General features: G+C 40.4%; 1 protein-coding gene and 1 long non-coding RNA gene across 5 annotated transcripts in view; one reads left to right on the forward strand and one right to left on the reverse strand.

Moving 5' to 3' along the window:
- Positions 1-17,021, reverse strand: part of LOC116310704 (disheveled-associated activator of morphogenesis 1) — a 46,075-nt gene extending 29,054 nt beyond the window's left edge. For 2 of the 4 annotated variants that reach the window (XM_039599374.1, XM_031727572.2), the window contains exon 1: positions 1,060-1,449. The gene's annotated coding sequence lies outside the window, so the exon portion shown is untranslated. Of the gene's footprint in view, positions 1-1,059; positions 1,450-16,619; positions 16,765-16,879 lie in introns of those variants that run through there. The other 2 variants (XM_031727571.2, XM_039599373.1) reach the window with 2 other exon arrangements.
- LOC120433296 lies at positions 15,641-18,448 on the forward strand. The gene is made up of 3 exons (XR_005608472.1): positions 15,641-15,692; positions 17,627-17,683; positions 17,904-18,448. It is a non-coding gene; the product is annotated as an uncharacterized LOC120433296 (long non-coding RNA).
- The last annotated feature ends 1,273 nt before the right edge of the window (positions 18,449-19,721 follow it).

Raw genomic sequence — 19,721 nt, forward strand, 5'->3', positions numbered from 1 at the left:
TTGCCATGGCAACCAGAGCGGTGGGTGACCGGTGCAAGCTGGGTGGGAGGGTGATTTAATGTAAGTCCCTTCCAGTGCACATTACCCTCCTTTTTAATCTGTTCTGGATGCTTATAAGGGAGAAAATAGGATTGTCCCTCTAATTCAGCAGACAAAAACAAATAACAAAACCATTACGGATTACAGGGTAAAAATCTAGCTTGACGCACTGTGAAATCCACGCAAAATTACAACGACTCTTTTGTAATCCAACAGTCTATATAGTATTTATGTGATGTGTAGTGGCCACAGCCTCTTGAGAGAGGCTGCGGAAGTGAGAGTGGAACCTGAGAAGGATGGGCAGCGGCAGGAAACGAGCGAGGAGAATCAGCGGACCCCTCCACGCTCAAGGTGACATTGCTTTCATTGACCTGATTATCTGCACTCCACTCCCATCATGGAAAAAGTAAGCCATCCTCTCCCTCTCTCACTCACTTGATACTGATAATGGGCAGCAAACCAGGGAGAGACGCTGGTGGGAGGTAGCACCCTGTAGCCACTGTGTGTGTGTGTGTGTGTGTGTGTGTGTGTGTGTGTGTGTGTGTGTGTGTGTGTGTGTGTGTGTGTGTGTAAGCACATATTTCTACCACCACCTCACGCTATCTCCAGAGCAGCCTTGTCATTATGGGGCATTCCCCGCATACACAGGACAACTCTCCCACCGTGAAATCAGCCGTGGGGCCCGGCAGGAGCGACCTGTCATCCTCCCCTTCCCCCTCGGTTACTACGGCAACACTGTTTTTCTGCACCAACACCTCTTAATTAGACAGACGTGACACATTCACCTACGTATTGGTGAGAGGAATCCAATCCAGCTTGTGTTCTGGGGAATGATAAAGCACACCATCCGCCCCGACTCCCCTCACTCACACGCTGATAGCCTCCAACTATCTCCCGGTCACATGCAATCCACACTCAAACATTTCAGCCAGCAGATAGCCGGCTTCGGCTCCTCACTCCTTTTCCTTGCATTCATTTAATTATAGGTTAGAATTGGAAGATGCATTTTGCTTGTCTTACCCTGTCCAGGCGTGAGCTTGCCTCTGTTGTGCTCTTGGCATTCCCTTTATATCCTCAACTCACTGCAGTATCCAGCTTTCTGCACTGTCGACAGAAAAAACTATGCCTGTACACAGCATGCAGCGGAGCATTTCCTGCACAAGGTATGTAGTCCACGCAGGTTCAAAGTCATCTGGATGGGGTTTAAGTGGCTAATAAGCACCTTCTCAGAGGCTGTCAAAGGAAAATCCCAGTTAGGTTGAGGATGTGTTTCTGTGATGGCTGCAGGGCAAACAAGGGATAAACTCGCCATACATAGAACGAGCCGCTGCTTGAGATCATGCACACAGCCAGCTGGCTGGCGAGTACTTCTTTCGTATTCTCTCCCTCCCTAGCCTCCGTCTCTCTGCCTTTCTCTGCAGAATGCTGTGGGGGCAGAGGGTAGAGGCACAGATGTTACTGGCTCCAGGCCACACCCCTTTTCAACACTCCTAGTCCTAATAGGATACAGGCGGGCCGTGGCCACCGCCCAGCTCGCTTCCCCACCCCACCCCCTACCGGCTGTGAACAACTTCTTGAAGGGTTTGCTTGAAGAGGGCTTGTTTGAAGAGCTGTAGGAAGAAAAGAAGGCTAAGGTGGAAACCGTGTGGTGGAAATGTGTGACAGGGAGAGAAGAAGGATGCTATTCATGTGTGCCAGGGATGCTGGAGGAATGAAGCAATGTCCAAACGAAAGAAACCAGAAGAGCTGAACTGCTTCTCATCATTATTCTGAAGTCCTGTGTTTAATAAAACACCTTCAGTATATGCAACACTGCAGTCTCGAAATGGTGATAACATCCCAAAGAATTTTAATCTAAACAATGTCAGACACTCCCACATGATTTATTGCACATGTATCATGAGTGCATCTCAGCTAATTACTGCCTAACAAAATCCAGCATCCATAAACATTCCTGAATTGCAACACTGTGACTTTTTTTGTTCAGACACCAAAGTAATAAAATTCCATATGGAATTTTCTGAGAATGACTTTCATGAAATTACAATCAATTGCACATACACTCAGAACACAGTGTGACAGGAATTTACCTTCACTAATGTAAAAAAGTAATAGTCAGCCATCAGTGAAGTCAGAAAAAGTTGAAGTCTTAATAGAAAACTCTATTACAAAGTGACTGACAAATTTCTTTTAAGTATTAAAAAAAACTTTTGTGAAACATGTAGAACAGCTTGATTGTTTTGACTTTTTAATGATGATTCAGTTAATTATTTAACTTTCTGTTAAATTCAAAGACGATCGATAAAACAGACCTTATATAAAATATGGATGTAGCTTCTGTATTTGAAAAATGAAAACAATGAAGAAGCGCTTTAAAAATGCATTGTTCCTAATGGACTGTGGGGGGGTTACTGCTCTTTTCAAAAAGAAGTCTGATTGTACAAATTTATATGATAAAACGACCGTACTGCTCACTTATGACGCGAGGAAACACTTATTCAATTTATGCTCCAAATCACTAGTTTCAAACTTTATTGAAAATGAAATTCCGTTTAGAACAATAGATAAAAAACCTACGTATGCGCTAGGGTGTGGCTCCTACTGATTGACACCATTACTGTATGGGTGTGTAGTGTTCTCGATTACTCAGTCCGATCCAACCTGTGCTTGTGACATCTGGTTTTAACAAAAACAAGATGGCTTCAGCCAAATTGCTCAACTCGAGGCTTCAGAATGGTAGTCCACAAACCAAATCACAGTGACCACGTCTATTTTTATACACAGTCTTTGGATCAAAGACATAAAATGATCTCAGATAAAATAACACTGCTTTTTTCCCCCCCCGCATAAGGGACACTCACTAAGCTTTGTTTAAATAGAATCAAATGTTCCAAACCAACAGCAATAAGCATATGATGTCGCAATATGAAAATTTACCGTGGCGTGTTGATTCACCTCTGACGTAATGTTTGAAAACATGTCATCTGTACTAATGGCTATTTTGTCCATCTGTTTTCTTTAATGGTGAAGGCAACAAAATCAGACATGTTCTCATAAGAGAAAATTATCTACCTGATTTAGACACCCGGTTCCATGCAGGTGTAAACAAATTAAGTGTCATCAGTCAGTAACGTCTATCCATTCATCCATTTATTTTCTTCTTATCCAATTCAGGGTCACAGGGTGCTTGAGCCTATCCTAGTTCTCACATTCACACCTAAAGCCAGTTTAGATTTGTCAATTAATCCAATCGCATGTATGTCTCTAAAGGAAGCTAGAGTACTTTGGGAGAACTCACACAAGCACAGGGAGAACATGCAAACTCCACACAGAAAGAACCCACCAAACAGTGGAATCAAGGCAACATCCACACGAGCATGCTCTCCCCTATTTATTTACTTCTGTTCGTTACAAAACAAAAACAAAACAGGTGAGTGAAGCATTACCAAGCAGTTTCATGAGAGTGAAATCTCTCAGTGCTTTTGTTGTATATTATGTTATTCAACACCATTTTGAATCTCCATAAGTAGAAATATGGCAGAAACACAGTAGGAGTATCATATGCTCTGTAAGTGAAACTATAACCGAGACTATGAATTTACTCTGCTTGCCAAGAAAACTGAGTCTAAATACAACCCTGCCAAAAGGAAGTCGCACATCAAACCTAAAAGCAACATTTAAACCTTGACAGCTGCAAGCAAACTTTAAAAATGTTGCCCGTCTTCGTCAGAGGTTAGTAATGTCACTTTCCCTGATTTCAGGGTTTTCAAAAGTTCAGCTTTCCAACAGCTGCCTTTCCCTCTCATCTGGACATGCCAGCATGTAAAGCCGTCTGCAGCTTTTAGATCTCTGATCCAGTCACATGTTATGGCTAGATGATAGAATACTTTATCTTCTGAAGCCCTTCAACTTTCTCACAGCGGACTTTATAGTTCCACGTCTGAGTTTGCACTGTTGATCCACATAGCTGGGCTTGTGTGAAACAGTTTATCTCTACAGGGCTGGGGTAACAGACATCAGTGGCAGGCCGCGCCGGTGCAGTCATGAATGGATAACAGTGGAAGCTGTACAGTGCTGGGTAGCTGCCTCTGAAAAGAATGTCGTGCAGCTGGAACAACAGACAGGTCCAGTTCCCATGGACGGCTCCTGTTCTGATGGGATGGATCTGCTGTGTCGATAAAAAGCCAGGACCAATGTTTTGTTGACCTCGCGTACTGAGGATGGCAATGTTTTTAGTAACATTCAGCATTACTGTCCTGCATTTCTGTTAAACTAGAATCTATGAAGAAAGACCGTGTAGCTTTCTTTCATGTGTAGCATTTTTATGGACTCCTCTTTAAAAAGGAAATCCAGAAAAGTTCATAAAATAAAGATTTTTTTGTCCTACCGTCCTTACTTCTACCTGCAATCTCAACATTAAGGATAATGAGACAATAGAATAATGTGTATGAGGAGAGTCTGGAAAATGAGCTTAAACTATCATGAATAAAACAGTGATCAGTTTTTCTCTTTGGTAGACTGCTCATCTTACAGCATGCGCATGGTTGAATGACATAATCTATGACAGCACTAGCTTGAGGGTTTTGCATCATCACATCTGCAGGTTAAGAATTATCGGAAACAGCCATCCTCTGGCAGCAACTCCACTGAACCTTTCTGTTAATCATTAATCATTTAAGCACAGAGTTAAACTTTACCCTGTTTTATGACTTCCAACAAACAAAAGTACATATTATGGCTACTTTGGCATTAATTTTGTCATTTTTTTTTCTAATAAGCACACGTTAAATAAAAATAAATGATAATACAAGGAATCAAAGCACAATGAAAACAATCAGAATCCAAATTAATTCGAGCAAACCATCGGCTCCAATGATTCTGCAAACAGTGCAGAAAGGTAGTGAATTAAAAGCTGCAAGCTGCTGAAGCTTGAATATCAATGTGCAACACATCAGCTGTGAAACAAGAAACCTGATTGGCTACAGAAAAGTACAGCTGTGATTACAAGAAATCACCTCTGGTAATGTAGAAAATAACTTAATTGCTTATTGTTCAGATAACAGTGTGAATCATGGGGGCCAGTCAAAAGCACACACAAATTAAGATTAAACAAAATATCCTCAGAAAGGCACATATCCTTACGTGTAAAAAAAATAAACCCAAGGTTCAGCTGTGCAGTAATAATAAGGATAGTCTGAGCTGAATCATGACTGACAGCCGCTAAATAAAAAACACTTTCTCCAACTACTGCAAAGGAATGTGTGAAGGGGGAACGTAATATTATGGCTCGTATCATGTGGTGGAAGGCTACAGTGCTTCACCGTGTGCATGTGTTTCATTCAGGGTGGAGCTATATCTATAAATTCCAACCATGCAGCCCTTCCCTTGCAGGAGACCCTCCTAACATTCACAAAATTAAATGCCAGGATTAAAAAGGGTCTTACTGGTCTCTTCCACCCTTTGGAAAGCTTGTAATTACTCCCTCAACCAGGTCCATCTCAGAAGGCCCGCATAACCTTCTACATCTACTAATCTGCAGAACGCAGCTGGAAACATAAAAGCAAGGAAACAACACTTTTGACATGAAGAAGAATGGAGTTGTATTTGTGAAATAAGACAAAAAAAATGTGAAAGTGCATCTAAAAGAGGATACATGTAGTAAACTGGAAAAAAGCGTAGAGATTGGCGTTTTCCATTCATACATCATGACGTATTTGTTAAGACAGAGCTTTTATTTCCTGTAGCCTTTCACAGCCCATTCAACTCAATCCCAAAGTTTCTCTCTGTGGAGTTTGTTGAGATAAGTGAATTGAAATGTAAGTTCTGGAAAAAGCCAGTAAGAGGATCAGGAGTTCAAGATGTTCTCACTCATATTAAAGCTTCAATAGACTTTTGACAAAGTACTTATCTTCAAGTTGTTTCCTTGCTCATTTATCTAATAAAAAACAAAGCTATCTTTCAGCCATGAAACAGTCACTAATCTTATATTTAGTGTGGATTTGTACCAAAACTAAACTACACGTAGGGTACTTTCTGAACCTTTTTGCCTCTACTGCCCTCAAACTGTAAAATAACATCTTTATTTAGGCAAACCTGGAGAATTTATGGCTACAGCAAAGCAACAAACAAAAAAGTCTTCCAAGAAGAAATGGAAGACACTGCTGCAAAAATATTATGACGTGAAACGGTGCAGCTGGAGTGATCGTGCTTGTAATGGATTGACTGAATTTGAGGGTTAAAAGGCCATGGCTTAACTTGTTGATCCCTCCAGATGTTGGCACTGCGCTGAGAAAGCAGTGGTTAAGTTCTCGTGCAGGGAGATAAGGCAGTGGAGGTAGTACAGTGCACTGAGCATTACTGTAGAGGTAACATATAAACAAACAAATCAAATCAAACAAAGTAATGATAATCCAGCATAATCTAATCAGTATCCAGTCTGCTCCGTGGGTGAAGACAGCTTCAAAACACATGGGTCCATTAGTGTGTGTCACACATGACCAGGCGAAAATCCATGAGAAAAGGTTCGAAGTCTGAGTCTCCTCTATGGCCATTAACACGGATGTGAGACTGGCTTAATGCCAGCAGGACGCATGACTAATTCACTGGCACAGAGGCAAAGTCTGAAGTAAAACTAAGCCACCATACTGTAGATGGCCATCTTGCATGACAGGATGGCTGAGTTACAAAGCTGCTTACCTTAAAGTGTGCCATGATATCAGCAGGGGGAAAACAACCAGAGAACTAGATGCTACAACAATAAACTAAAACTAGGAAATGTTTTGGAGAAGCTTCTCCTCAGAGCTGGGCCTTGTAATGAAAAAAAAAAAAAATGAAGCCAAAATATAAACAGCAGAAAAAAAAGATGTTTGTGGATGTTAACAAGACCACCTGCTGTTTAACAGGACTGACCTGACAGCCTTTGCCCTTTGGCGTCACAGCTATCAGCTGCACAACGCAAACTCCTGGAAAACAACACTGTGTTCAGGGAAGCAGTACAACTGAATGATTGTTGAGTAGATATATATGCTATGCTAACACTACTGCAAATTTTGATTAGGAAAAAAAAAAAAGAAAAAAAAGGAGATTTAAAAGCCTTGAATTACTAGCCACAGTTTTGTGACTAGACCACTGAAACAACCAGCTTTAAAACTATCACTGTTCAAGAACATTTTTAACTGTTAATGCAGATGGTTTCATCTGACTACATGGCTGTTTTCATGGCTTCTGTACACTAATGTTATCACACAGATGTGTTATACTTTGGGAATCCTGCGTGTTCGAGCAGCAGCCTGAAATCTTTTTCAAGGAAAATCAGGATGCCTTCTTTTCCCAGAAGTAAGAAAGAAGCTCCTCTGATTATCTTTTTTATAGAAAGACGTGTCATATTTGTGTGCATGTACTTTTGCATGCAGCGACTCGGTGCTATAAGCTCTTTAGCGGTTTGTGTGTATTTTGTTAGTTAGTTCTGACCATAAAAACAAGAACACCCAGACTGAGGTGGTTCACATACACCTCATGGTTTAAAAGACCAAACTTCACAACTCATAATACAGTACTTCCGTTTAATCGTTTCCCTATTGTATATACCATTTCCCTATTGTGTATATTGAACTACTGCACAGAATTTCGTTAAGTGACTATCTAATAACAACAAAGAATCTTTGAATACTGTTTCTGGAAATATGTTATGAATCTGTGACCATGCTCTGACTAATTTAAGATCATATGAATATAATTTGTCAAAAGTCTTAATATGCATCACAACAAAGAAACAAAGGCGCTTTTAAAAATAAAACGATTGCAAATACTTCTAATTCAATAAGAATGTGCATGACTAACATTACTGGCTCTTGACATGCCAACTCAATTAACTGGAAATAACATTATGTCAAATATACCAACAACATCTAAGCTTAAGAGGCATTAATGCAACAAAGGAGACATTTTTTTCCATCACATAAATTATTATGAGGATTATCCTGAATCGAGGCAGTGATAGTTTGCAGATCATGTGAAGTCCATCCATGATCAGGCCAAAAGAAGCTAACAACGGCAGAGTCTTAATCCTTTCCTGAGACTAAACGTCTAAACTGATAAAGTTACATCATCCAGCATAACAGAAAGATAAATGACATAGCCCAAACATTCTTCTACCGTTGTTCTCTTGCTTGATAACTTGTTCAAACTTGAGTGTTGCTTTCTGGAGGGGTAGGGCAGTATTTTAAGAGCAGGATAAAGCATGCCATGCTCTGGCACAGTCTGGGGCTGAATCTGATATCCGTCTGCTGTTTCAAAGCCTGTCACACATGCTTTGGTTTGTGTCTGGGGAAGATTTAAACAAGCTGGCATCTGACCTCATCCATTGAAGAAATGAATCAAACAGGAAAAACAGCATATTGTGCAAATTCATGTCGTTTATAAATTGGGAAACTGAATATGTATCCCAAAGGCTTGAAATTCAGGTTCATGAGGTAACAGCATTGTTGCTGGGGTTTGTCTAAGACATATATAAAAACAAGCCTAGTATTTTGCTACTTTTAGATAGAGTCCACACCCTGAGAAATTCCAGGACCTACCATCAATCACCTTTTCCAGCTGCAGACATTCATCATTTACAATGATTTATAAGTTAGAACATTAAAGAAATGCTGTGAGTATTAATACTTGATGGTGAAACGCTAGCGAACAAGACCTGTTTGTGCAAGAAACAAAGCTGCATTATAGTGTGTGATATGATTCACTTTGATATGCTAAATGCACGTCAGCTTTCAGGGACCGAGCAGCTATTAGCAGAACTTCAAGCTGCAACCTGAACTGATTGAATTTGCTGTCAGACAAAATGCTGGCATCCAACCGGCTGCTTGCTCTCTGACAAAACTGCACACTCATACAGAATTCTAATTTTAACGCATCTCTGCTTTTGGGAGTTAGCATTATTAACGTGACCTAGACAAAGGAGACAGAGGCGAGCATGGGCTGAAACATGAATCCCTCCTGGCCTATAAAATCCACCCTACCCTCCCAACCAACATCTTGCTTATATAGACTCCCCCACAGACACACACATATACAGAGAACAGGACCGCATGCTGCCTTTGTTTGAACTCGACCGTGGATACACTCTTTCCACATCTTGTGGCTGAGACACACATTTGATTAATTTTGAAGCTCATTGTCATGATAATCTGAGGTTTGACTCATTTCTTTCAGCCTGGCAAGAGAACAGTCACTTTCTAACTTAACTAACTACAACTGACCTCCAAAAGCAAAGCAGCACCATTATATAATTAGAAAAATACACAAGATGAAAAGTTTAAGTGATTCTGAGACTTCAGCATGAACCAAAAAAAGCTAATTTAGCCTCCATCATGTGACATACCATACACCCCGAGACAATTATTTCAAATTACAGACCCTTTACCCAGAAAAACTATATCACAAAATTTTAATTTTAGTCATAGAACAGTTTGTTGTATTCTATTAAAGCTGGTGTGATCTCCTTCTTGTGGATGAAATTTGCAGTACAGAACTTATAGCAACCTCACTTTTAAAACAAATATTTCCACATTCCTCTGGTCAGACTGCAATAAGGAGGTTTTATCCATCAACGTGTAAACATCAACTATGTGCTGTATTTCACGCATTGCAGGTATCATAATCGTAAAGTCTTTATCTCTTTAAGTCTCAAAAAGGAAGCCAGAAGTAGCACAGCTTGTACTGTGTTCTCCAGGGCACAACTGCAACAAGTTCAGATCAGCCCAAAATATAATTTCATAGGTCACCCAGTTCTAGTTATAGAAGCACAAAACTCTAGATCAAGGCTGGTTTCTCTGAGGGAAGCTGTTCTTTGGAGATAATTTGTGCTGCAAAATCAGTGACTATAATGGGCTTTGGAAGAACTCACCATGCCCAATATTTACACTGCGTTCAGCAGATGGAGGCTAATAATGTTCAGAATTTATATTCTTTTTCTAAATGTAATAACAGCAGATAAAACATGACAGTTTGAGACACCTGCAGTGACTGCTGTTATTGATCCACCTCACATTATGTAGCTGTGATGCATTTTTCATCGCTAATAAAACTGAATGACTTTCCATGAGGGATCCATTACTTACCATGAAGTCCAAAGTGTGTCAGCGTGAAACAAATTAATGAAAAATCTGCTGCAGCTGAGAGGCTGAGCTGGAAACAGGGTGCACTGCCCTTTCAACTATGGACAATCTCAAAGGTCAAGTGTCAATGAGGTCATGGAAAAAACACAATGCTCAGTCATTGTGTGACGATCTCAACTCATCTACTAATATAAATGTTAAGCATATGTTATGAAGAGCTCATGGTACAAAATTGCACTGATTACTAATAGAACTATACTTTCTTTCTGTTTTGCTTAAAGTGCAAACTGCAAAGCAGAGGCCAGAAAAAGAGAAGTTAACAAAGCATTCAGCCTCCAGGTCATACGTGCGTTTCTGCACTAAAAGGATGATGGCAGGTTTCACATTCTTTCTTTCAGGTTAAAACAAAAAGACAAATCACACATCAGTAGCTGTAATCCTGGATTTCCTTCAGTAAATTGTTTAGCTGAGGTAGTAATCCAGCCAGGTTCTGACATGCCTCATCTTGTGATCAATTTGGCTGATGTCCGAAAAAGCAGATATACTATATGTGATGTCTGTTCTTCAGCTTAGCTCTTTCCCATTGAGTTTATATTTTGTTTCACAAAGATGTGAATGTTTTTAGTAAGGGCTGTAACAATATCAGATTTTTTACTGCCAACTTTAATAGACAAAATAATTCACTATCACAATATTATTGCAATATCTGTAGAAACTTAAATAAATATAACTGGCTATACAATATCATGATCAACTCTGCTAAAGTGCCAACTAGAAAGTAACAGGCAAAACCTTTATATAGATATTATTTTTAAACGTCACAGTTATACTGCAACACCACAATCCTTGTTGGCAGAGGTGATCTTTGTTTTCTAACCTCTAGCATAAAGCATTGCAGGAAACCCTTCAATCATAGATTTATTTCTGTGTTTGATTTTCTTTGTTAGATGATTTTAACAGGTCTGCATCAACCTTGAGGGCAGCCTTAGTTTATATTCTCAAGTTCAAAAACTATAGCAAGCTGTGAACACATGGCAACAGAACAACAATCCTGAAAACGTGAGGTTGGGTCTCGGGTGTGGCCAACAATGGCTGTCTAAGCCCAGCTGTCCTAAGAGAGAAAACAAGTGCAAAGCTAGACCAGACTGGGGGCAGGGTGTGGCATGGCAGGGGTGTCATGGTGACAGAGCAGGCCTCAAAAAGAGAAGGGATGCTAAATGAAGCCATTGTCTGGCCCAAGTGAAGCACACCACACAAAGAATGGCACATTCAAACAGTCATACAGGCCTATTGTTGTGATGGGAGAGCAGAGTGCTGCAGGTCCACATATATCCCACAGGATCCACGACATGTCAAACAGAGAGAGCTTGATCTAAGGGCATGATGCACTAGCACCAACAGGAAGAGCAGGAACCATAATTACCCGGAGGAACCAATTAAGGAAAGACTTTTAGGTCACTTCGTCAATAAAAATCCATCAAATATTAAACCAGAAACTTGGCTTCTTCATTCATGCTCCACCCAGTTGATGGAACTGATTAGACCAAGTGGAGATCAGCAAAAAGCAAAAATACAACATACAATTATTATTCCAGTTTTCAATAATGCAATTTTAAAAACCAAAAAACTTAAAATTCAAAATTTCCCCTGTGAAGTAGGTGTGGTAATAAATTGACCATTATGAGTGAGGTCTGTGGAAAATATATAGAAAAACTAGATGATATAAAGATAATCCAGATAAATAACTGGAAAATAAGGTGCATCGTTACCTTCAAGGAGGAAAAAAACAACAACAACAAAACGATCATAAAATGGTTACACCTCCATGAAGCATCCATCAATCCATTCTCTTCCACTTATGCTTATACGGTTGGTGGGGTGGGTGAGGTGGGGGTGGAGCCTATTCCAGCAACCGTAGGGTACACCCTGGACAGATCACCAGTCTGTCACAGGGCTGACACAAAGAGACAGACAACCATTCACACTCACATTCATACCTATAAGCAATTTACAATCACCAATTAACCTAACCCCACCAATTCACTAATCCCATGAAGTAACGACAACGGAATTCACTGAAAGCAGATGGATTTCTGTTTTCTCACAGTTGCAGTCAGGCTGCCCAACCCTTGTGGAAACAGTACAGGGAGGGAATTAGGATGTGAAACATTCAGCATGAGTCAAACATAGTCAACTATCTATGGTATGTGCTAACTGGATTTGCTACTTTCTACCTTGCTTACAGTAACTGTGAGAGTCACTTTGACTATTCCAGTAAAAAATTATCTTTTAAAAGCTTAACTAAGGCTATTAGACATTACAGTATATTTAGTGCAGTGTATGGGAAAAAGTTAAACCAGTTCTCAGATCCCATGATTTATAGTAACTACTTCACAGAATATCATTCATATCCTTCCTTAAAGGATGCACATGCACTTTCACGCACACATATGGTGGCCTCAGGTGCTCGGCTGTGCCAGAGCCACTCCTGAATAACACCCAGCATTGAAGAAAATGATTAGTCTACACTTCCCCCATCCTTGTTGTCGGGGCTGTCAGTTACTCTTCCACTCTGTAGTACTTAATGTGAGCTTCCCAGGGAGGTCCCCCCACCCAGCTGCTATGTAGACGGTCTTGTGAAACGTAACACTCAGTTCATTAGCCTAGTTCTCCGTCCGTGTGTGTGTGTGTGTGTGTGTGTGTGTGTGTGTGTGTGTGACAGACAGAAAAGCAGATAAAATACGCCACTGCAGTTTGCGGGTTGGCACACTCAATGTTGATAGTTTGCTCTGTGGAGCACAAAGTGAAGCAAATGCTTTCCCAGTTTTTAATACAGCATGACAAATCTGTCACCCTTCCATTTCATACATTATCAGATACTTAACTTGTGCTACTCACATCTCTATTAACCCTGTACTTTTACCTCCAGTTGGTGAAAATTAGAGGTATATCTGGGCTGAGACAAGCATGATTTTATTCATTTACTTGCACATTGATATTGCTCTGCTGGTCTCAGAGCACCAATGAGGAAATTTAAGGACAGAGAACATACGGCCGAATGCTGCCAACTAAAACCAACAGTCACAATGGCACAGTCGATTTCACCAGGGACAGCTTTTGTCAAAGTCTGTTTCCAACAGCACGGCAGTGTGTTTGCGTCTGTGACAACAGGAGGATGACATGAAACATCAACATTTGACCACTGCCAACAAAAACAGCACAACCGCAGTTGCAGTGACTGAATTCTGCGCACGTCTGGAGAAGGCGTAACTCTCAAGGTATTTCATAAAGTAGACACACCTTTTAGTCTACTGAATCATCATTATGGATACAATTTTCCTACTTTTATTTTCTTGTCAAAATAAACTGAAACTCAAAATAAACAGTTACAAAAAAAGTTAACTTGCTCTGTGATTTAATTCAAAAAGATAAACATTCATATGAACAGGCGTTAGCAAGATTCTTCCCCATGATTGTGGTTCTGTTTAATGAACTAAGTTTAGTTTCAACTGTAATTTACTCAAACTTAAAATAGTATAATGATGATGATGATGATCTGTACGTATAGATTTCTGTATTTCTAAATTTTCATAACCTGCCAGTCTTAATAATCCAAATTAAAACAGAAAATGCTTGAAATATATCACAAAAGAGGTCACAGCCCTATTATTCAGGGATTAAAAGTAACTTAGTTACTGTAGGTTTAAGATATAAAACCTATTGGATCAAATTTAGACAGAGATTATGGCGGCCCCTTGTTATGAAGCTTTGTTTCCTTGGTTTCCATAGAGATGTGTTCCTGTTGATGATTCTGGACAGCATACGTGCTGCAGAAATGAAACGTACTTCCTATTGAAATGAGTTTCAAAGTTGTACCAAATGTAATTAAAAGTGTGACAATTCATGTCCACGAACATGATTAAATAGATTACTTTTGTGTGACTATTTCACGTTTTTGCTATGAGACCGGGATGGATCACAACATGCCATAATGCACCACTCGGTGTGCTTTTGATCACCAAAAGCTGACCTGACATAGCTGCTAACAGCAGCTAATAAACTGAACTAACATGGAGCAGCAAGGCTTGTAAAGGTACATGCATCACTGATGTGTTTGCTCATCAGTCAGGCAAGAGGACCCAACAAGCACATTAGGTAAACACAGTCTAAGGTGGCCAGGTGAGATGATTCACCATAAGAAACAGTTTAATCAAAAAGCCTCAAAGTGATTTTAGTTAGACACTATTTGCAAATCTGTATAGTTACACAAATACCAATATATCTGTGCTTCTTAATACTACCCAATTATATCATAGCCACTGGATAAACATTCCCACTTGGGAAAGCATGTGCTTACAACACAGACTAATCACTCACAAAGTGCCTATTTAATAAAAAAAAAAAAAAAAAAACTTTGTAATTTGAATGTCAGGGCCTGTCGATGCTCATCTGTATCCAGCCGACTCCCTGTCTGCACATTAATGTTGTCGACAAAATAACAGCATGGTACATCATGTAAGGCTTCTCCAGTGTTTACACTGAAAACATGTCTGCTGATCACACCACAGCAGTAAGCTGTCTCACAAGACAGCAGCGGCCCATTACAAGCACACACAGGGCCCCCCCCCCAAATGATTTAGAGCATTTTCATTCTCGGGAATGTAAGTCCTTTCTGATAAACATCCAACAGGGAATAAGCTTACCACCATGGTGATTTGTGCTAATCTCTGTGTTGTGACCTATGACTTCATGACTTCTCAAAAGAGTGATTTTACTTGATAAAAGTGAGAACTCAGAACTCAGAACAGGAAAAGTCTTAGAGCTGGGCAGTAAGAGGGAAGAAACTTTCTGAAGGATATTTGTATTTTACTCACATGTCTCTGCACTCAAATCAAAACTTAATGTACATGAAGGAGAGTTAAACGTTATCATGCACGAACCTTTGTGGCTAAAGACTACAGACTCTGACAGGCTTAGTTTCCAGCTCTGTTCACACTGGCCAAAGTTCACAATAAAGATCTGTTTATTAAAATTAATTTGTAATTCATTTGTCCAAATAGTACAGCTGGTCTTCTTGTAATCAGTTTTCCAAAAATCAAAATAATATTAGCCATAATATCCATTTAGACTCTTAAACATGGATATGCGAGTTGGTGTAAGTTTAGTTTTGGTCAGACAAGTTCAGTTGTTAATTATGAGCACAGGTTAGGGTTCAGACATTAACCTTTATTTTCTTTAATAGATTATAACACCAGTGTCCTGTCCAAAAAATAAGTTACACCAGTGGTTCCCAAAGTGTGGGGCCCGCCCCCTAGGGGGGGCGCAGAGCTATTGCAGGGGGGGCGCGGCATGAAAAGGGAAAAAAAAACAAAAACAAAAACAACGCTTGGACACTGCTAGCACGGGCGCCCACACAAACGCAAAGCAGGAGATGAAGCATCGCTGAATATGTTTCCAAACCAACTTCCTTCCAAGCCAAAGACTAGAAAATATGGTGAAGCATATCTTCCCTTTGGCTTCACCTGCACAAGTGCTGAGGTAGGTCTCCCTGCAGAATTAGTTTTCCCTGCATCGGGACCCATTTTGTAGAGGGTTTTTTTGAAAAATGTATTGATAGCAATGTTGAACATTATTACACAGGAAAAACAACTACATGTAAAATAATCACACCGTGATGCCTCTGCCTTTCTAAATGCAGGGACAGTAATGGCCTGTATATGTAAGCCTGTAAAACCTGAAGATAGTCAGATTAACAGTAACAGTATTTTGTCTCTATCTGCCATTCTGCAATTCATCTCATGTAAACAATAACGTGGCGCACAGTGTGACGTGAAAAAGGCACATACCTTTGACATTGCGTGACAAACTCTGTATTCCTTGTCCACACGTAAACGCAAAAAAAGGAGTTTTAAAAATCTCCGTTCTCGGTGATTCGATACGCCGTTTACATGTGCCCGAAACAGCTGCGCGTTCAAAAAAATACCCGTGTAGGTGCGGACGGAGCGTAAAAGAGTTGGTAGTTTATTTTCTTACTACCTGTAATTTATTGCAGATTATTTGTGTTTGCTTAATTGTTTAATAAATGTTTGAGGTGTGAAATAAACCGCAATGGAGCAAAAATATGGGTGGTGTGGTTGAAGGATGTGTTTGTGCGTGTGCGTGCGCGCGTGCACGCGCGGGGGTGGGGGGGCGCGAACATTTTTCTTGTTAAACAAGGGGGGCCCAGCAAAAAAAGTTTGGGAACCACTGAGTTACACTATAAGAGATATTATAAAAACGTGGCCAAAACCACTAACGAAATTGCCATGGTCCTCTTGCGAACTACTTTTTCAAACTTTAGTGGGGTTTATCTAGCCTACACAACCCCCATTTCTTTTTTAATAAACTCCACAAACAGGTAGAGGCGACACAACAAAAAGCAATTTGCAAAACACATGCAAATAGTACCGGACTCCCGCCTCTCACCTTGTCCGGACGAGGTTTTTGGATACTCGCGTGCTCCAGAGTGAATAGCTGCATGAATATCAGTGAAAATTCAACAAAGACAGCTCGAGTAAATTCACCGCAGTCACGTCAACGACGGCTGTAGCACTGACCGGCCACACCGGTACGGAGGTCACAACCACTACCACCACCAACAACAACAACAACGGAGCCCTACCGGCAGTGTGGCTTCTCGGGCGGTTTAATGGTTTAGCCGTTCTGTCTGAGGACAGTGCGCTTACCTCGTTACGGTGAACATTTTTTCTGGTAAGCGCTTCATGTGCTCGGAAAGGTATAGCGCAGGAAAAACATTCAGCGTAGACGGCAGGCAGATGATTCAACCGACTGGTTGGTCCGGGCTGCTCATGAGGTCATCGATTTACTCGAGCAGGTAACGCGCATGCGCTCTATTATTCCAAACCTGTAGTCCACTGCTTCATGGATGTTGTAGTGTAGAAAGATACGAGCGCTGTTCACCATGACCTTTTAATTAGTAGCCTAAATATCGTTGTCATTTGAAGGTTGAGGTCAAAGCTGGGTTTTAAATCCTCTAGAGGTGTAGATCTTTCGTTGTTTTTACTTTACTTTTATTTATTTTCTATTCGATTTGTATTTTTGTGTTATAAAAAAGGGGGGGAAAGATGTTTCAATTAATTTAGACACAATGACCATGTTCCAGTTTATTAATTGTGAAGATTTCATCCTGTCTTTGTTATATGACGATAATCTACATGAGCGGCTTATTGGAACTAAACATGCAGTTTAAATATGTCAACTTGAGCACTGAAAAGGCAAAAAATATTATTTTATGGATGAAAGCAAAGACTGAAAAATAGCCAATGGAACAATCAAGAAGAAAAATTAAGGTGCTCAAACTCTAAGCCTTAAATATTTTAAATAAGTGGGGGGTTTTTTCTTACAGTTGGGAAATTACTGCAGCAGTTATATTCATATGTATTTTTTGTGGCATTTGCTGATTTTTCCATCAGATTCTGAAGGACCAGCTACTGTTTTCATGAACTGTGTTTTACACACACAAAGGTTTGGTAAGTAGTAATAAAGTAATTTTGAATATTTCACAGCCAGCCATTTCCCCCCCTTTGGATGCATTCTAGAAAACATTTCCCCAGTTTAGCTACACTTAAGTCTCTAAACTCTCCATCAGCAGTTTCTTTATAATGTACTTCACACCACAATGAGACTATCTGTCCTGTTTGACTTGTGCCTTTTTTCTCACACTTCTCACCCTCCTCCTACTATTCCCAGCAGTCAGTTCCAAACTTTAGAAAAATCCAGAGCTGCCACGGCCACTCTGGCCTCAGAAAACCCTCCCTTCTCCATCTCATCACCTACAAACAGTGAACAAAGGCAAGCTTAGGACGCATTTCATCAAACTGGTGATCAAGCTGGGCCTCTACAGAAGCAGCTGTGTTGCTCAGCACGATATCTGGACTATAGCCAGGTCTCCATAGGAACTACAGGAGAAGGTTGCTGGTTTTTGTGACCTTATAAACCAGTCCGGCACCAGCTCACAGGCTGGATAGTGCACTTGGTCTCGGCAAAGGCACCTTTTAAGAAAGTTTGATCTGTTTTTAAGTAGCTCTCTCTCTGGGATAGTGTTGTCCTTTGCAGTGGATTTAAAACATGGCTATTAATTAGTTAGCCAACACAGATGACTTAAATGAGAAGCATCAGAATACTGTGATAACGGTTAATGCACACTTTCCTGTAAGCCTTTTCCACTAGAACCTGACATAACAGTCCTTGTAACAGCTGTCAACTGAGTAATGTGTGATAGTAGCAACAGGGAAATGGCCTGCAAAATGGTAAATGGCCAGTCCCTAAGGACCCCAAAGCGCTTTACAGTCATTCACCCATTCACGCGAGCGAGGCTGCCGGACACTGGCGCCACCGGGCCCTCTGACCACCACCAGTAGGCAAACATGGGGTTAGTATCTTGCCCAAGGATATTTGGCATGCAGCCAGGAGGCAGCCTGGGATCGAACCACCGACCTTCTGATTAGTGGCTGACCTGCTCTGAGCTACAGCCACCCTGAAATAGTTTTATAAAGTTAATTTTAATTTCATGTAAATGAAAAACCCTTTAGTACTATGGTAAATGGTAAATGGCCTGTATTTATATAGCGCTTTACTAGTCCCTAAGGACCCCAAAGCGCTTTATATATCCAGTCATCCACCCATTCATACACACATTCACACACTGGTGATGGCAAGCTACACTGTAGCCACAGCCACCCTGGGGTGCACTGACAGAGGCTAGATTGGAGCTAGAAGACAAGTCATCTGAGATGGTTTATTGCCCTCTGGTGGAAACAAAGTTAAACTGCATAATGTAAGTCTCAGTTGATACACAGCATGAAGTGATTTTTTTGAGATGATATCTCATTGGCTTTACTTTGAAGGAACTGCAGACTTGATCTAGCACCACGCTGCAGCTCAGCAGACCTAATTCTTGCCAATTAATGAAACAGCTGCTGTAGGCATCATGGAGTTGATTGACAGCTGTCACATCTTATGCACGTGCACATCTGGAGTTTACTACTGCAGATGCCGGTTTTATCGCAATTCACAACAAAATTTTATAAAACAAACTGTTTTAAATGCTTATTAACCAAAGGACATCTCTCTCTCTAATATGTGTGTAAATATATATAAAGTCTATACTTCCTACTCTCTTTGGACGTGGTTTTTGCATTTTAAGGTTGGTGAATACTGAATGGCATGGAAGATGTTTACATCGCTGCTTCATCTGAGAACAAAAAGGTGTTCGGAGAGATGTTTCCGCCTTTGTAAAATTACACAAGAACTAAAATAAAATTTCCCATCAGCAGCATTTTAAACCCAGAGATTTAGGGTGTTGTCACATATAATCCTGTTTAAAAGAGCCTAACTCAGTCATCTTTTCAGTAGGGGTTTCTAATTAAATGTTTGAATATAGAGTATTAATATAGTTTATTAAAATCAGTTCAAACTCAGCTTCTTCAAAAAGGGTAAACAAAGCAAGATGGTTTGGCAGATTGTTTTTGAGGTGCAGCGCTTTTTCAAAATGGCAAGTTCATACTG

This window comes from Oreochromis aureus, linkage group 15 (assembly GCF_013358895.1).
Source record: "Oreochromis aureus strain Israel breed Guangdong linkage group 15, ZZ_aureus, whole genome shotgun sequence".
Lineage (NCBI taxonomy): Eukaryota > Metazoa > Chordata > Actinopteri > Cichliformes > Cichlidae > Oreochromis > Oreochromis aureus.